Genomic DNA, 19,593 nt, shown 5'->3' with positions numbered 1-19,593 from the left:
AATAATAAATAATAAATAAATATTTTGTAAAGTCAAGAAAATGAAAATAAAATCAGTGTGTCCAGAAAATATTCTAAAATTGGATTATGGTAATAATATTGTTATAATTGAATATACTTAAAAAGCCAATGAACTGGCGTGGTGCGGTGGCTCACCCCTGTAATTCCAGCAGTTTGGGAGGCCAAGGCGGGTGGATCACTTGAGGTCAGGAGTTTGAGACCAGCCTGGCCAACATGGTGAAACCTCGTCTCTACTAAAAACATAAAAAAATTATCCGGGCGTGGTGGTGCACACCTGTAGTCCCAGCTACTCAGGAGGCTGAGCCTGGAGAGAGAATTGCTTGAGGCCGGGTAGCAGAGGTTGCAGTGAGCCAAGATTGCACCAGGCTGGTCTTGAACTCCTGAGCCCAAAGTGATTCGCCCGCTTCAGCTCTGAAAAATGTTGGGATTACAGATGTGAGCCGCCATGCCCAGCCCCACATAATTTCTTATCTCCATGCTTGCCCTATGTTCACACCGTTCCCTCTATCTGGGACATCCAGATCACTCCTAATCCTCTCAGTTAACTACTTAATCTTTAAGATCTAGCTTGGCACCAAGTCATCTCCTCCACTGATCACAAACTGAAACTCCCAGTCTCCTAGGTGGGGTTAAGTTGCCTTTCTGTTCCCCTAAGACCCTCTTTCTTTCTTTTTTTTTTGAGTCTTGCTCTGTTGCCCAGGCTGGAGTACAATGGCATGATCTTGGCTCACTGCAAGCTCTGCCTCCCGGGTTCACACCGTTCTCCTGCCTCAGCCGCCCGGGTAGCTGGGACTACAGGCGCCTGCCACCACGCCCGGCTAATTTTTTTGTATTTTTAGTAGAGACAGGGTTTCACTGTGTTAGCCAGGATGGTCCCAATCTCCTAACCTCGTGATCCGCCTGCCTCGGCCTCCCAAAGTGCTAGGATTATAGGAGTGAACCACTTCACCCGGCCCCCTAAGACCCTCTTTCTAGCACTGTACCTACCAAATCACATTCAAATCCTCTTTGTATATACTTGTCTCCTCCCCTAGTTTGTACAGTCTTCGAGGACAGGGATCAATTTATTCTCCATACCTAGCACAGAGCCTGGCACACTGGGTTCTCAATAAATACTCACTGAATCACTATCCTTTTCTTCACTATAAAACTACCATACCGGGCCAGGTGCGGTGGCTCACACCTGTAATCCCAGCACTTTGGGAGGCCGAGGCGGGTGGATCACGAGGTCAGGAGTTCAAGACCAACATAGTGAAACCCCATCTCTACTAAAAATACAAAAATCAGCCAGGTGTGGTGGCGGGTGCCTGTAGTCCCAGCTACTCTAGAGGATGAGGCAGGAGAATTGCATGAACCCGGGAGGTGGAGGTTACAGTGAGCCAAAATCGCACCACTGAACTCCAGCCTGGGTGACAGAGTGAGACTCCATCTCAAAAAAAACAAAACAAACAAACAAACAAACAAAAAACTACCACACCTACCATCGTCACTTCTCCCACTCACGCCTCAGCCCACCCTCAAGCTCCCAGGGAGCTCCTGGACCTTTCTGCTGCACTGCACACCTGCTTACGTGCTGCACCTCAAAGCTCCACTCTCTAGATTTCCAGGTGTGATGGTTAATCCTAGGTAACAACTTGTCTGGATTGAGGGATGCCTAGACGGCTGGTGAAGCGCTGTTCCTGGGTGTGCCTGTGAGGGTGTTGCCAGAGGAGGCTGACATTTGTCCGTGGACTAGGAGAGGAAGACCCACCCTCCATATGGATGGGCACCATCCAGTTGGCTGCCAGCGTGGCTAGCACAAAGCAGGCGGAAGAAGGGGGACCAGCAGCTTGCTGAGTCCACGTGCTGGCTCTGTTCTGTGCCATGCTGGACACTTGGCCTCCTCTCCCCCCGCCCTTGGACATCAGACTCCAGGTTCTTTGGCCTTTAGACTCTGAAACTTGCACCTCTCAGGGGCTCTCTCAGGCCTTTGGCCTCAGACTGAGAGCTGCCTCAGACTGAGAGCTGCACTGTTGGCTTCCCTGGTTTCAAGGCTGGCGGACTTGGACTGAATTATGCTACCAGCTTCTCTCTTTCCTCAGCTTGCCAATGGCCTATCATGGGATTTCACCTTATAATCGTGTGAGGCAGTTCTCCCTAATAAACTCGTGTGTGTCTATATATATACTATCAGTTCTGTCCCTCTGCAGAACGCTCACACACCAGGCCTCCATGCTCCCTGGTGTCTCTAACCACCATTCTGGTTTTTTGCTGCCTCCTTCTCTACCCCAGTGGAAGATCGCTCTGGGATCCTCTTCTTATTCTCTAAGCACTCCCTAAGCATTCTCATCAGCTTCAGGCTAAACTTCCAAATCAGTGTCATCAACCCTGACCTCTTTCCAAGGCTCCCAATTCAGACTTCCAACTGCCTCCTAAATAATCCCACCGAGATGCACCACAGATGCTCACACTTCCAGTCTCGCACTGCTCTGCCTTCTAGATGCTGGTTAACAGCATCGCTGCACAGCTGGCTTCCCAAGCTGGGAATCCAGCCCCCTCTCTCCCACCACGCTTGTCATTGTTTTAGTTTAGGCCCTCATCACCTGTATCACTGTCTCACGTGGTTGTTCATAGAGTCTGTTTCTCTTGGCCAGGCGTGGTGGCTTAAGCCTTTAATCCCAGCATTTTGGGAGGCCGAGGCGGGTGATCACCTGAGGTCAGGAGTTCAAGACCAGCTCTGGCCAACATGGCAAAACCCCGTCTCTACTAAAAATACAAAAATTAGCCAGTTGTGGTGGCGGGTGCCTGTAGTCCCAGCTACTCAGGAGGCTGAGGCAGGAGAATCGCTTGAACCCAGGAGGCAGAGGTTGCAGTGAGCCGAGATTACGCAACTGCACTCCAGCCTGGGTGACACAACGAGACTCCGTCTCAAAAAAAAAGTCTCTTTCTCTCTGGAAAAAAACACATACACATACCACAAACACAAAACTTTGAGTAAACAATATATGCACGTAGTAAAAAAAATTCAGATTTTTTTTGAAATACAACAAAATCTCCTATCCCTACAGGCAACTAGTTGTTCCTTGGGTATTCCTTTAAAGATATCCCATATACATATAACAAGAAAAAATGGTGTATATCTCATAAAAGCTTTTGCTGACAAAGACAGATACACATACACACACACACACACACACACACACAAACTGAGGTTGAAACTTTCAGGGAGAGAGCTGACCACGTGGTCTGGAGGATCACTTTGCCTACTGGGTAGTGCCTTGTCTGGCAGACCCACATCATTTTATAATTTCACAATAAGCTATTGCTATCCCTGGATCCCATCAGTCATGAACTCTCAAAGCAGACCATCCAACTGTGCCCACTGCCTTGATGCCCCTTGCCTCTGGCACGTATCTGGTGAATGGCAACACACTCTTACCACGCAAACACCCTCTCTTCTTTGCAGCCTCCTTGGCTACCAACAGTTATTACAGTATCTCTGCCTCCCCAGAGCACTCCGGTCACCCCTGTTTCCAATTATCTCCCTTTTTCCCCTAATTAAGGTGAAAAAAAATGCAACATAAAGGATATTTTAAGGCAAATCCCAACAACCTCAAGTGATTTTTCATTCTGTATCCACCTTCTGTAAATGTTATATAAACCACAAACAGAGCACACACACACACTTTTAAGATCGCTTTCTATGTGCGGAAGAGTCTACTTCTCAGACTTCCAGCCCCTTAAAAGTAGGAGAACTAAGTATTTTTTTTTTTTTTTGAGACAGGGTCCCACTCTGTCACCCAAGCTGGAGTGCAGTGGCCCAATCTCGGCTCACTGTAGCCTGCACCTCCCAGGCTCAAGTCATCCTCCCACCTCAGCCTCCCAAGTAGCTGAGACTATAGGCATGTACCATCACACCCAGCTAATTTTTAAATTTTTTTTGTAGAGATGAGGTCTTGCCTTGTTGCCCAGGATGATCTCAAACTCCTGGGCACAGGCAATCCTCCCACCTCAGCCTCCTAAAGTGCTGGGATGACAGGCATGAGCCACCGTGAGCGGCCAAGAACTAAGTCTTAATGGATTGTCTTTGCATCTTGGTACCCAAAATAAAGCTTGAAATACAGGAGGGCTTGGATCCCCATTTGTCAGACCCTACTTGTGAAAACACTGAAGAGGTGAGCAGCATGCCCGGCACCAATACAAGTACAATGTCCCGCAAAGAAATGAAGCACGACCTGCCATACAGCCATCAGGGAAAGGAACTGACCTTCATGTTTCAGGAATAGTCCAAGCAGGGGGAAGGGAGAGAACAACTGTAACGTTCTCATAAAGCCTCACACTCACTTGGATGAATTACTTAACCTTTCTGGTCTCAATAAAATTAAAACAAGAGCACCTACTTGATGACCAAATATCTAAGAAAGGTCCCAGGCAGTGGCTGGCCCAGAGCATGCGCTCAGTGAACGCTAGTGGCCCTTCTCATCTGGAGGCCAGGGGTCTGCTGTTACGCTGAGTGAAAGAGCCAATTGCACAAGCAAAAGAAACGCTGACGCTTGCCAAACCTGGGCATAACCCCGCGATGACGGCCTGGCCAAAGACCACACCGTTTAAGGGCTCTCTTGTTTGAGCTTTGCCTACTGGGTAGTGGCTTGTCTGAGAGAACAAGCTCTTCCTATGATTTTACATCAAAGTGCTGCTATCTCTGGATCTGGTCAGTCATAAATCTAAACTTCCCCAGGAAACGTGTTCTAAGTAGAAGCGAAGGTTTCTGTGACCTTCTGAGAACAAATGCCAAGCCTGCTGGTGCAAAACAAGAGGGAATGAGGCCCTGGGGTTGGAACTATAATGAATTGGAAGGCCAGACACTGCACTTCCAGGCCAAGCTGCTGGTTTTATGAGTCCAACGGTGCCAGTTAATCTTATCACAATTCCGTCGTGTAAACAAAAAGTCCCAAACTATGAGAGGCTCAGGAATTCCAGCAAGGTTTCAAGCATTCTTAGGAATGCTGAGGCAACGCCCAGTACCCTAAACTTTTTGGCTCCTAGCATGCTCGTCTTCCCACTGACTTAGAAGGCCACATCTTTTCCTTCTTTCTTCCCCCCCAACCTTTTTTTTTTTTTTTTTTTAGAGAGAGTCTTGCTCTGTCACCCAGGCTGGAGTGCAGTGGTGTGATCTCGGCTCACTGCAACTTCTGCCTCCTGGGTTCTAGCAATTATCCTCCCTCAGCCTCCCGAGTAGCTGGGATTACAGGCGCATGCTGCCACGCCTGGTTAATTTTTTATACTTTAGTAGAGACAGGGTTTCACCATGTTGCCCAGGCTGGTCTCGAACTCCTGAGCTCAGGCAATCCACCCACCTCGGCCTCCCAAAGTGCTAGGATTACAGGTGTGAGCCACCATGCCTTTTATCTCTACACATAGATACACACGCTGTTCTGACATTTTACACTATAGTTTACTTATGCCTGTTCAGGAACTTCATATAAACATAATCATGCAGTATGTATTCTTTGGGGCCTGGATTTTTTCACTGAACATGTTTTTGAAATTCATCCATCTTGTATCAGTAGTTTGTTCCTTTTCATTGCTGAGAAGCATGCTATCATATGAACACATTAGCCAGTTCTCTTTTGATGGCACTTTGGTGATAGTTTGGGATCATTATTATTTTATTATTTTTAGAGGCAGTCTCGTTTCTGGTCTCCTGGGCTGGAGAACAGTGGTGCAATCATGGCTCATTCTAGCCTCGACCTCCCAGGCTCAAGTAATTCTTTCAGTTTAGCCTCCCGAGTAGTTGGGACTACAGGTACATGCCACCAGGCCCAGCTAATTTTTATTTTTAACTTTTTTGAGACGGAGTCTGGCTCTATCGCCCAGACTGGAGAGCAGTGGCACGATCTCGGCTCACTGCAATCTCCACCTCCTAGGTTCAAGCAATTCTCCTGCCTCAGCCTCCCAAGTAGCTAGGATTATAGGGGCCGGCTACCGCACCCAGCTAATTTTTATATTTTTAGTAGAGACAGGGTTTAACCATGTTGGTCAGGCTGGTCTCCAACTCCTGACCTCAGGTGATCTGCTGGCCTAAGCTTCCCAAAAAGTGCTGGGATTACAGGCGTGAGCCACTGTGTCTGTCCTCCAGCTAATTTTTAAATTTTTAGTAGAGATGGGGTCTCACTATGGTGCCCAGGCTGGTCTTTAACTCCTGGGATCAGGCGATCCTCCCAACTCAGCCTCCCAAATTGTTGGAATTATAGGTGTGAGCCACCACACCTGGCCTGACAAAGTTTTAATAACTACTTTAAATTTAAAAAAGAATTTTTTTTATTTTAACTAATTATTTTGATTCTCCTTTAGAATTCTTGTCAGTTGATACCAACATCTGCATCCTCTTGGGGTTGATCTTCATTGATTGCTTTCTTTTGTGAACACAGATCATATTTTCCTGTTTTGTAAAAATACATTTAAAAATTTTTTTTTCTTTCTTTCTTTTTTTTTGAGACAGAGTCTCGCTCTGTTGCCCAGGCTGAAGTGCAGTGGCACAATCTCGGCTCACTGCAACCTCTGCCTCACAGGTTCAAGCAATTCTCCTGCCTCAGCTTCCTGAGCAACTGGGACTACAGGTGTGCGCCACCACGTCCAGCTAATTTTTGTATTTTTAGTAGAGACAGGGTTTCACCATGTTGGTCAGGCAGGTCTCAAACTCCTGACCTCGTGATCCACCCGCCTCGGCCTCCCAAAGTGCTGGGATTACAGGTGTGAGCCACTGCACCCCACCCAGCCTTTTTTTTTTTTTTTTTGAGTAACAGTCTTGCTCTGTTGCCCAGGCTGGAGTGGTGGCATGATCTCAGCTCACTACAACCTCCGTTTCCTGGGTTCAAACAATTCTTGTGCCTCAGCCTCCTGAGTATCACCACACCTAGCTATTTTTTTTGTATTTTTAGTAGAGAAGGAGTTTTGCTATGTTGGCCAGGCTGGTCTCAAACTCCTGCCCTCGAGTGATCTGCCTGCCTCAGCCTCCCAAAGTGCTGTGCTGGGATTCCAGGCATAAGCCACCACACCCAGCCCATTTATTGTGTCTAAGAATTTTGGATTATATCCTGGACATTGTAGATGCTGTGTTGTAGACTCTGGATTCTGTTACGTTCTTGAGAGTTAGTTTGGTGTTTTGTTTCTGTTAGCAAGCAGTTAATCACAGCTGAACTCAAACTCCAAATCCAGCTTCCCTGAGGCACGCATCAGCTGAAATCTGTACTTATCTTTTACACTTGGCTAAGTTGCTTGGCATGTGCCCCATGTTTGTCTAGTTCAGAGGTTTAGGCAGACTTTTTAAAATAACAGCTTAATGGACTGGGTGCAGTGGCTCATGCCCGTAATTCCAGCACTTTTGGATGCCAAGGTGGGCGGATCACTTGAGGCCAGGAGTTTGAGACCAGCCTGGCCAACAGGGTGAAACACTGTCTCTACTAAAAAATTAGAAAAATTAGCTGGGTGTGGTGGCGCATACTTGTCATCACAGCTGCTTGAGAGGCTGAGTCACGATAATCGCTTGAACCCAGGAGGCGGGGGTTAAAGTGAGCTGAAATCACACCACTGCACTCCAGTCTGGGTGACAGAGTGAGACTCCGTCTCAAAACAACAATAACAACAACAAAAACAGCTTAATGGAGATAATTCGCATGCCATACAATTCTCATCTATCTATCTATCTACCTATCTATCTATCTATCTACCTATCTATCTATCTATCTATCTGAGACAGCCATCTTCCTGCTTCAGCCTCCCAAAATGTGCTGGGATTACAAATGTGAGCCACTGCACCCACCCCAATTCACTTTTTTAAAGTGTGCAATTCAGTGTTACGTTAGTCACAAGGTTGTGCAAATATCACCACTATCTAATTTTAGAACATTTTCTCCAACTCTCCTTAAAACCTTATACTCATTAGCAGTTACTCCCCACTCCCTTCTCCTCTCAGTCACTGACAACCATTATTCTACTTTCATGTTTGTAAATTTGCCTATTCTAGACATTTCATATAAATAGAATCGTACACTCTGTGACCTTATGTGACTGGCTTATTTCACTTAGCATGTTTCCAAGGGTCATCAATGTCACAGCATGTATCGGTAACTTCATTCCTTTTTATGGTTAAATAACATTCCATTGTATGGATAGATCTGGTTTTTAATCCATTCATCTGTTGATGGACATTTGAGCGGTTGGGGAAGACTTTTATATGAAGAATTTGGAACCCCTTCTGTGGGGCTATTTTCTTTCCATGATGGACTTTCTAACGCCTCATGACAAGGCATTTAACAAAACCAATAAGGCCAGGCACGGTGGCTCACGCCTGTAATCCCAGCACTTGGGGAGGCCGAGGCGGGTGGATCATGAGGTCAGGAGATCGAGACCATCCTGGCTAACACGGTGAAACCCTGTCTCTACTAAAATACAAAAAAATTAGCCGGGCGTGGTGGCGGGCACCTGTAGTCCCAGCTACTCGGTAGGCTGAGGCAGGAGAATGGCGTGAACCCAGGAGGCAGAGCTTGCAGTGAGCCGAGATCACGCCACTGCACTCCAGCCTGGGTGACAGAGTGAGACTCCATCTCAAAAAACAAACAAACAAACAAACAAAAAACAATAAACAGGCAGATCGCAGTGGCTCATGCCTGTAATCCCAACACCTTGGAAGGCCAAGTACACAGGATTGCTTGAGCCCAGGAGTTTAAGACCAAACTGGTCAACATAGCCAGGCTCTATCTCTATCAAAAATAAAAAGTACCTAGGTGTACAGCCAGGTGTGGTGGCTCACACCTGTAATCCCAGCGCTTTGCGGGGGCCGAGGCGGGCAGATCACAAGGTCAAGAGGTCGAGACCAGCCTGGCCAACACGGGGAAACCCCATCTCTACTAAAAATACAAAACAAAATTAGCTGGGCATGGTGGTGCACGCCTGTAGTCCCAGCTACTCGGGAGGCTGAGGCAGGAGAATCACTTGAACCTGGGAGGCGGAGGCCGCAGTGAGTAGAGATTGCACCACTGCACCACTCCAGCCTGGCGACAAAGCAAGACTCTGTCTCAAAAAAAAAAAAAAAAAAAAAAAAACAGTATCCAGGTGTAGTGGTGGACTCTTGTAGTCCCAGCTTTCAGGAGGCTGAGGCAGGAGGATCTCTTGAGGCCTGGAGTTCAAGACCAGCCTGGGAAACACAACAAGACCCCCATCTCTTAAAAAAAAAAAGAGAGAGAGAGAAAGAAAAACACAAAATACTGGTGACATAATTTAGGCTTCTGGATAGAGTCCCACCTGAAGCTGATTTACTCCAAGACTCTTCAGCTCGAGTCTGAGGGAAAAAAACCAAATTTTCTCCTCTGCTGTCACAATGTGCAATAATCAACACAGAAGATTTCTGTGGCCAAATGCATGGGGATTTCTCTCCAGCAACAATCAATCCATCCAGTCTACAGTGGATACACGCTGGGCGTCCTCTAATTCAGTTTATTTCCAACACTATCCACCTGGACAGAGTGTCAAACCCCACAAGTTGAGGGCTCAGTCCCACGAGCATGTCCCCCCAACTTTCAACGCCAGTCACAAGCCCCTAGTTGCTTTATTAGTGCTTCTGACCAACTGACTATAAATCAGGGTTTCCATGACTCCCTCCTTGGGTTCCATTAATTTGCAGGAGCAGCTCTCAGCACTCAGGGAAACACTTAGGTTTACTGGCTTATAAAGGATGTCACAATGGATACAGCTGAAGGAAGGGGTGCACAGGGCAAAGCACGTGTGAAGGAGTGAGGAGCTTCCATGCCCTGCCTGGACACACCACCCTCCAGGAAGCTCCAAACTGGGATACAGACCAGACATATATTTTACAATATCACAGAGTCAACAAACACCCCTTTCACGCTTAGGCTAGTCAGAGTAGCTTTTTGTTATCTGCGACTGAGTAGCTTGACTAATAAGAAGAACTTTCATTAAGCACATTCTGAAGAGACAGCCAATTCTGAGGGACAAAGGCTGCAGGATTGAAGCGTGTGTTAACCACTAATACCTAGCCTAAAATTGCTGGCCCTTTTACTATAATAGCATCTAAGGCCCCAAGTAAACAAATCCAAACATCCTACACTTAAGCCACTCTAAGATTAATTCCACAGGGCTTAAAACAGTAACTTCGTTCTGGGTCAAAGGGAAAGAGGAACCTAATACTCCACACTCAGATCCCACACTCTCAATCCAGTCACTGGCAATGAGAATCTGCAAACTGGGTGCAGTGGCTCACGACCATAATCCCAGCATTTTGGGAGGCCGAAATGAGAAGATCACTTGAGGTCAGGAGTTCAGGACCAGCCTGGGCAATACACGGAGGCCCTGTCTCTACAAGAACGAAATAAAATAATTAGTTGGGCATGGTGGTGCACATGTGTAGTCCTAGCTACTGAGGAGGCTATGGCAGGAGGATCCCTTGAGCCTAGGAGTTTGGGAATAGTGAGCTACAATGGCACCACTGTGCTCCAGCCTGGGTGACACAGTAAGACCTTGTTTCTAAAAAAAACATAAATAGGTTGGGCGCAGTGGCTCACACCTGTAATCCCAGCACTTTGGGAGGCCAAGGCCGGTGGATCAACTAAGGTCAGGAGTTCAAGACCAGCCTGGCCAACATGGTGAAACCCTGTCTCTACTAAAATTACAAAATTAATCGGGTGTGGTGGCACATGCCTGTAATCATAGCTACTCAGAAGGCTGAGGCAAGAGAATTGCTTGAAACCAGAAGGCGGAGGTTGTGGTGAGCTGAGATTGCGCCACTGCACTCCAGCCTGGACAACAAAGAGCGAAACTCTGTCTCAAAAAAAAAAAAATTAGCCAGGCATGGTGGTGCACGCTTGTAATCCCAGCTACTCAGGAGGCTGAGGCAGGAGAATCGCTTGAACCCGGGAAGCAAAGGTTGCAGTGCACCACTACATTGCACCACTACACTCCAGCCTGGGTGACAGAGCGAGACTCCATCTCATAAATAAATAAATAAATAGAATCTATATTCATCAATTGGTTAAAGAAACATTAAGAAGACAATTTTTTTCCTTCATGCCTCTGTATTACAACTTATGCCAGTGTTTCTCATTTAAACCTTACAGCAATCCTATAAAATAGATAACAGAATGGTACGTATAGTAAGGAAACTGAAGTTCAGAAAGGTTATGCTAGGTAACTCAGGAAAAATAGGTAGTTGAGCTGGGGCTGCAGCTGCAAGTTCTAAAACCTATGCTCTTCCTCTCAATTCCAAGTTTTGTCAGGACTTCAGCATATTCAATAGTAAAAGAGATCATGGAATTGGAAGCTGCCAAACCACCATTAGGCTATTATGACAACACTCAAAGTATCACCAGTAAAATGATGACTGAGGCAACTGAAAAACAAAGCTAGGGAAATGTGATGGTTAACTTCACGTGTCAACCTGATTGGGCTAGAGGATGCCCAGATAGCTGGTGAAATACTATGAGTGTGTTTGCAAGTTTCCAGAGGGTTTGCTTTCCTGGGCTTCCAGCTTGCAGAAGGCAAATCTCGGGACTTCTCAGTCTCTATAATTGTGTGACCCAATCCATCACAATAAATCTCTTTCAATATAGCTATACAGTTGACCCTTGAACAATACAGGTTTTAACTGTGCAGGTCCACTTATATGTGGATTTTCTTCCACCTTTAGGACTTTTTTGAAACAGGGTCTTGCTCTGTCACCCAGGCTAGAGTGCAGTGGCACGATCTTGGCTCATTGCAGCCTCCACCTCCTGGGTTTAAGCAATTATTGTACCTCAGCCTCCCAAGTAGCTGGGATTACAGGTGCGCACCACCACACCCAGCTAATTTTTTTTTTTTAGAAGAGACTGGATTTCACCACGTTGCCCAGGCTGCTCTCAAACCCCTGAGCCCAGGCAATCTACCTGCCTCAGCCTCCCAAAGTGCTAGGATTACAGGTGTGAGCCACCACGCCTGGCCGGTATTTACATTTAAAATGTGAAACTGGGATTGTGGTGGCTCATGCCTGTAATTCCAGCATTTGGGGAGGCTTTGGTTAGGAAGACTGCTTAAGCCCAGCAGTTCAAGGCTGCAAGAGGCTGCAGTGAGCTGTGATAGCACCACTGTTCTCCAGTCTGAGCAACAGGGAACCTGTCTCTAAGAAAAAAAAAAAAAGTGAGATGCCTAGGTTCAAATCAGCAGAGGAGAAGCCAGAGAGAGCAGAGGCAAAGGGAAGAGAACGTCCAGCAAGCCAAATGAAAACAGTGTTTCAAGAAAGGGCAATGATCAACAGCACCAGATGCTGCTACAGGACTGAGACCTAACTTAACAACGAATTTGGCCATCTAGAGATCACTGGTGGCTTTGACAAGAAGCCGTTTTAGTGGAGTGGTGGAGACCAAAGCCTGACTAGAGGCTCAAGGTTCAAGACTTGAAGGAGAAAAGGCACTAGTGAGGGTAGACTGAGGCCTCTGGCTGCAAACCGGAGGCGAGGAGGAGGTAACTGGAGGACAGGGAGGATGAAGGGGGCTGCTTTGTTGTTCTTAGGATGGGCATTTTTTGGCCGGGCACGGGGGCTTACGCCTATACTCCCCACACTTTGGAAGGCCGAGGCGAGAGGTTGAGCCAACGAGTTCGAGACCAGCCTGGGCAAATTACGAGCTCTTAGTGTATCTTCAAAAAAAAAAAAAAAGATAATTTTGTGCAAATAATAAAATAAGTGCTGGAGTTCGGGGCCCATCTTCTGTCCGCATCTTCGTGACTCGGGCCGCGTACCCGACCTCGGGGCTGCGTCCCTGCCGAGCCCGGAGTGACGCCGTTTCCCACCCTAGCCCGGGATGGAAGCGCGCACGCGCAGACCTCGAGCAGCTGGGCGCAGGGCCCGCCCCACCGCCGAGTCCCGCCCCTCCCGCCCCCCTCCTGCTCAGAGCGCGTACGCACCGTACCCAGAGCGCCGCCTCAAGGAGGACGGGAGCCTCGGCGCTAAGGGAGGCTTTAGCCCTTCGCTCCCGCCTTTCGCCGGAGGTCTCAGGCCACGGCCCGTCCCCACCTACCAAGTCTCGCAGAAAACAAGCTCTTCGGGCTGGAAACTGCGACGAGGGAAGCAGGCGCGTTCATTGAACGCTTTTTCGGAGTCTGCGGATGATCACGGACCTGCGTTCGAAGATTGGCGGCACGTCGAGAACCGCACACGCTTTTTTTTTTTCCCTTTTATGAGCGTAGTCGCGCGCGGAGGACCTTGAACGCATGCGCTGTCGTTCCTCTGTGACGTGACCCGCTGCCCGGTGGGAAATGTAGTTTTTACTTGGCACACCGCTCCGGCTCTTGTCGGAACCCTAATTTAACCAACCAAAGTGCTTGTGCGTTTTCAGCGTTTTCTCCCATTCCCCCAGACTGTATTTAAAACAAAATGAAAAAAAAAAAAAAAAAAAAAAACCCAACTTGAAAGCGAACAGATTGCTGCTTGCTGGAGGGGAGTGGGTGCAGGGGTAATATAAAAACCGTACTTTCTGCGCAATTTTGTTGTGAACCTAAAATGCCCTAAAAACTAAAGTCAATAAAGTCTATTGTTAAAAAATTAATTAAAAACAGGCCGGGCGCAGTGGCTCACTCCTGTAATCCCAACACTTTGGGAGGCTGAGGCGGGCGGATCACCTGAGTTAAGGACTTTGAGACCAGCCTGACCCACATCGTGAAACCCCGTCTCTACTAAAAAATGCAGAAATTAGCCGGGCGTGGTGGTGGGTGCCTGCAATCCCAGCTACTTGGGAGGCTGAGGCTGGAGAATCGCTTGAATCCAGGAGGCGGAGGTTGTAGTGACCGGAGATTGCGCCATTGCACTCCAGCCTGGGTATCAAGAGGGAAACTCCATCTCAAAAAAAACCAAAAACCAAAAAAACAAGCGACCTTTAGACCCAGAAATAGCACTTTTAGGGGGTCTTCTTAGGAAAGTATTAAGGATATGGATGTGCAATGGACGCGTAGCCTCAATGGTATTTCTCGAAATCCATCTTGGTATCTTATAATTTCTTACATAACCCTACAAATGTCTGTAATTATTTGTTGATTATTTGATAAACTTGCAAGTCCTATGAGATTAGGATCATCTTGTGTTCACCTGTGTATTCCTAGTACCTAGAACAGTGCCTGGCCATCACGTTTCTTTTTCTTTTTTTTCTCTTTGAGACAGGGTCTTGCTCTGTTGTCCAGGTCTCGCTCTGTTGTCCAGGTTGGAGTGCAGTGGTGCCATCAGGGCTTCTGAGTAGCTAGGACTACAAGCGCACACCAGCACATTCTGCTGATTTTTAAATTTTTTTGGTAGAGATGGGGGTCTTGCTATGTTGCCTAGGCTGGTCTTGAGTTCCTGGGCTCAAATGATCCTCCTGCCTCAGCCTCCCAAAGTCGTGGAATTACAGGCATGAACCACCATGCTCAGCCCTGTCAGTATTTTTCTGTTTATTAGAGAATCTCAGGCGTTAGCACTGAAACTATTTTAATCCAAAAATTAATGCGTCATTTTTTTCCATCACACTTGCATTTTTTTCTGTGGGCTGCAGGTCAGTGAATGACATGCCCACCCACCCAGCAGCAGTTTCACTTACTTATTTTTATGAAGGTTATGCTTCGAGGGATTTTGTAAATTTTGCATCTGTAAAGGTCTTAGGGGCTCTTTCTCCTGATTGTTAAATATCAGCCCAAGGCCAGGCGCGGTGACTCACCCCTGTAATCCTACCACTTTGGGAGGCCGAGGCAGGGGGATCACGAGGTCAGGAGTTTGAGACCAGCCTGGCCAATTTGGTGAAACCGTGTCTCTACTAAAAATACAGAAATTAGCCAGGTGTGGTGGCACGCACCTGTAGTCCCAGCTACTCTGGAGGCTGAAGCAGGAGAGAATCACTTGAACTCAGGAGGCAGAGGTTGCAATGAGCCAAGATTGCGCCACTGCACTCCAGTCTGGGCGACAGAGTAAGACTGTCTCAAAAAATAAAAAATAAAATACATTTTAAAAATCAACCTTAGTCACTGATCGGGAGAGATTTGGAGGTCACAGTTGTTTTTTAAATTATTTTGGTTTCTGTTCTGTTTTAAAAATGTATTAATTTCTGATTTTTCTACAATAAACATGTATTGATTAACTTTTTAAAAAGTGTTTTAGAATGTTGTCCACATGTAAGGAATTGCTGTCTTCTCCACATCCGCATTTCTCAAAAGAATGATCTATACTCAGTTTTCATGTCCCACCTCCTACTCAGTACAATGTCCTGAGCCAGCACCTGGGGGTTATCCCTGACATCACCTTTTGCCTCCCCTTCCTCATTCAATCCACCACATGTCTGCAATATAAAAACGCATTTGTTGGGCACTTGCTATGCACCGGGTTCAAAATCCTTTACACTTACTCATTCATATAACACAATCCACCTACTTTTCATCTCCGCCACATCTACCTTAGGCCAAGGTAGGGACACCTTCCCTAAACAACTACAAAGGCTTTCTGGTTTTGTTTTGTTTTGTTTTTTTGAGACAGAGTCTCACTCCGTTGCCCAGGCTGGACTGCAGTGGCGCAATCTGGGCTCACTACAAGCTCCGCCTCCTGGGTTCTCGCCATTCTCCTGCCTCAGCCTCCCGAGTAGCTGGTACTACAGGTGCCTGCCACCATGCCGGCTAATTTTTTGTATTTTTAGTAGAGATGGGGTTTCACCGTGTTAGCCAGGATGGTCTCAATCTCCTGACCTTGTGATTCACCCGCCTCGGCCTCCCAAAGTGCTGGGATTACAGATGTGAGCCACCGCGCCTGGCCAAAGGCTTTTTGTTTTTTAATCGCTGGTACTAAGGTTGAGTTACTTATTTCTACTTAATGACATGCTTCGTCATTGGGCTCTGCATGGCCTCTCTATTTATTTGTTATATTTAAATTTATTTTGAGACAGTCTCTCTCTGTCACTCAGGCTGGAGTGCAGTGGCACGATCTCAGCTTACTGCTACCTCTGCCTCCCAGGTTCAAGCGATTCTTGTGCCTCAGCCTCCCAAGTAGCTGGAATTACAGGCGCCTACCGCCACGCCCAGCTAATTTTTGTATTTTTAGTAGATATGGGGGTTTCACCATATTGGCCAGGGTGGTCTTGAACTCCTGACCTCAAATGATCCTCCCACCTTGGCCTCCCAAGGTGCTGGGATTACAGGTGTGAGCCACCATGCCAGGCATTGTTTTATATATTTATGTCGTTTTAACCCTTTCCTCCTCTCCTCACCCCTTTGCCAAGTGTGTGGGAATGTCCTTATAAAACGTGTTGTTTAGTGTGTGTGTGTGTTTTCAATTTACCTAAATGGTATTGTGCTATAAACCTCATTGATTTCTTTTTCTACTCAGCCTTGTGCTTTCTTTCCCTTTTTTAAATTTTTTTTGAGATGGAGTCTCAATCTTGTCACCCAGGCTGGAGCGCAATGACACGATCTCAGCTCACTGCAACCTCTGTCTCCCGGGTTCAAGCGATTCTCCTGCCTCAGCCTCCAGAGTAGCTGGGATTATAGACGTCCGCCACGACGCCCAGCTAATTTTTTGTATTTTTAGTAGAGACAGGGTTTCACCATGTTGGCCAAACTGGTCTCAAACTCCTGACCTCAGGTGATGCACTCACCTCAGCCTCCCAAAGTTGCTGGGATTACAGGCATGAGCCACCGTGCCAGGCCTCAGCCCTCTGCTTTCTACACCTGTTACTGTGTGCACACTTTACCTATGACTTACAGCAACTATGCAATATTTCAAAGTGGGCACTCACATTTTAGTTATGATGGACCTGTAAGTTGCCGCCAGCTATTACTGGCTACCACAAACAATGCCACAGTGAACAACCTCATGCTCATTCCCTGTGGTCTATGTGAAGATTTCTCTGAGATGTATGCCCACTAGTGAGACTGAGCAATGCCGTCTTAAATGATCTCCCCTCATCTATTCTGGCCAGAGTGGCACATGCCTACAATCCCACTGCTTTGGGAGGCTGAGGCTAGAGGATCACTGAGGCCAAGAGTTCAAGGCAACAGTGAGCTATGATTGTGCCACTGCACTCCAGCCTGGAAAACATAGCAAGATCCTGTCTCTACAAAAAAATTCTTTTTAGTTAGCCAGGCATGGTGGCACGCACCTGTAGTCCCAGCTACTACTACTTAAATTGAGGCAGGAGGATCGCTTGAGCCCAGGAATTCAAGACCAGCCTGGGTAACAGAGTGAGATCTCATCTCTACAAAAAATTTAAAAATCAGGCCAGGCAGGGTGGCTCATACCTGTAATCCCAACACTTTGGGAGGCCAAGGCGGGTGGATCACCTGAGGTCAGGAGTTCGAGAACAGCCTGGCCAACATGGTGAAACCCTGTCTGTACTAAAAATACAAAAATTAGCTGGGTGTGCTGGCACATGCCTGTAATCCCAGCTACTCGGTGAGGCTGAAGCAGGAGAATCGCTTGAACCCAAGAGGCGGAGGTTGCAGTGAGCTGAGATGGTGCCACTGCACTCCAGCCTCATTAAAAAAAAAAAAATTAGCTGGGCACGGTGATGCTCGCCGGTAGTCCCAACTACTCGGGAGGCTGAGGCAGGAGGATCGCTTGAACCCGAGAGGTGGAGGTTGCAGTGAGCTGAGATTGCACCACTGCGCTCCAGCCTGGGTGACAGAGCAAGACTCTGTCTCAAAGAAAAAAAAAAATCAGTCGAGTATGGTTGGGGGCAGGGAGGTGGGCCGGGAGGATCACTTGAGCCCAAGAAGTTGAGGCTGCAGTGAGCTGTGAATATGCCACTGCACTGCACTCCAACCTGGACAACAGAGTGAGACCATTTCTCAGAACACAGACACACACAGACACACACACACACACACACACACACACACACACACACACACACACACACAGCTGTCTCAGGATCTGACCTCCCATGGCAAAGAGGAAATTGTAACTATTCACAATTTAATGGTTTTCGTCCCTGCTACAGGCACGTGTAGCCATATCATGACCAGAAGGTGGCATAGTATGCCTGCAATCCAAAGGGAAAAAGGAGATGAAATACATTAACTCTTAAATATTGCCTTTTTTTCTGATCATAAAATAGATACACATTCTGCAAAAGTCCAACACTACAGAGATCTAGAGTCTATGATGGAGAAAGTAAAAATTATCCAGAACCCCAGTCTAGGATATAACCACTTTGGAGAGTTTGGTTCACATCTCATTGCCCCCCCTCCACTTTTATTTTCAATAATGAAAATAATTTTTCTGGCCGAGTGCGGTGGCTCATGCCTATAATCCCAGCACTTTGGGAGGCCGAGGCAGGGGGATCACCTGAGGTCGGGAGTTTGAGACCAGCCTGGCCAACATAGTGAAACCCGTCTCTACTAAAAATACAAAAAATAGCCAGGCGTGGTGGCCTGCACCTGTAATCTCAGCTACGCGGTACTTGGGAGGCTGATGCAGGAGAATTGCTTGAACCCAGGAGGCAGAGGCAGTGAGCCGAGATCGCACCACTGCACTCCAGCCTGGGAGACAGAGTGAGACTCCGTCTCAAAAAAAAAAAAAAAAAAAAAAAAGAAAATAATGTTTTTTACAAAAATAGGAGCATAGATGTGCCGTTGCCAGGGGCAACAATGATGTCTGGGTTTGCTTCATTCTACATGGGATGGGGCATGGGGTAGGGGAGCACGGCCCCTTGGCCTGAGAGGGGAGAGTAGGGGACGGTGTCTGTGGCCCAGGGGTGGGTGGGGTGGGACAACGCACTGTTTGTAGGGCACCCTGTCTACACCCACACCGCTTCCCAGTGGAGCCGGCCCAGGTCCACCCATCGTGTTAGGGACAGGACACCAGGAAGACGCACTTGACCTGCAAGAAATTGAATACATCTTCCCTAAGAGGATGGACTGATGCTGCAGGCTAGATAAACCGCCAAGCAGAGCTCCAAGGTCCCCCTAACCAAGCCCTTGGATCCTCTTGACCTTCAGCAGAACTCCACCTTTGAAGTCCAGTACCCACCAAGCGGCACGATGAACGTGCCTCCATCCAGGGGCGCTCAGGCAGAAAGTCAGCCAGAGCAGATGAAACCTGAATTGCTATCCCAATCAAAAAGCCTTCACCAAAAATTACAGTGCAGTGTTGCCCTCCCTGTTTTTTTGACATACACCTGGGCGTTAAAGACCCCTCAATGTTGACCCTGTGGGGCATGGGCCAGACAACCCAGTGGAGAAGATGACCAGGAACCTGAAAACCCAGAAGTTCCGGCATTGGACATCAGATGTCAGTGGCCCCAGCTGCAAACACATTTGAGACTTGAGAATTTTCACTGGAGCTTAAATATCGTAAGTTTAGGATGGTAGACATTTTTATGGGTTTTTTTATAAGTATGATGTTGACTAATCAAACTGTCTATAAAAGAAATTGGTCCAGGCGCGGTGGCTCACACCTGTAATCCCAGCACTTTGGGAGGCCAAGGCGGGCGGATCACAAGGTCAGGAGATCGAGACCATCTGGCTAACACGGTGAAACCCCATCTCTACTAAAAATACAAAAAATTAGCCAGGCATGGTGGCGGGCGCCTGTAGTCCC

General features: G+C 47.4%; 1 protein-coding gene across 1 annotated transcript in view; it reads right to left on the bottom strand.

Annotated features, from left to right (window-relative positions):
• The window catches only part of SGF29 (SAGA complex associated factor 29), a 42,313-nt gene extending 29,055 nt beyond the window's left edge, over positions 1-13,258 (bottom strand). Inside the window, exon 1 of the mRNA XM_017864411.1 lies at positions 13,064-13,258. The gene's annotated coding sequence lies outside the window, so the exon portion shown is untranslated. The remainder of the gene's footprint in view (positions 1-13,063) is intronic.
• Between the last annotated feature and the right edge of the window lie 6,335 nt (positions 13,259-19,593).

The sequence above is a fragment of the Rhinopithecus bieti genome, unplaced genomic scaffold (assembly GCF_001698545.2).
Source record: "Rhinopithecus bieti isolate Rb0 unplaced genomic scaffold, ASM169854v2 scaffold_76167, whole genome shotgun sequence".
Taxonomy (NCBI): domain Eukaryota; kingdom Metazoa; phylum Chordata; class Mammalia; order Primates; family Cercopithecidae; genus Rhinopithecus; species Rhinopithecus bieti.
The sequence above is the reverse complement of the archived record's forward strand: the minus strand, read 5'-3'. Positions and strand labels throughout refer to the sequence as shown.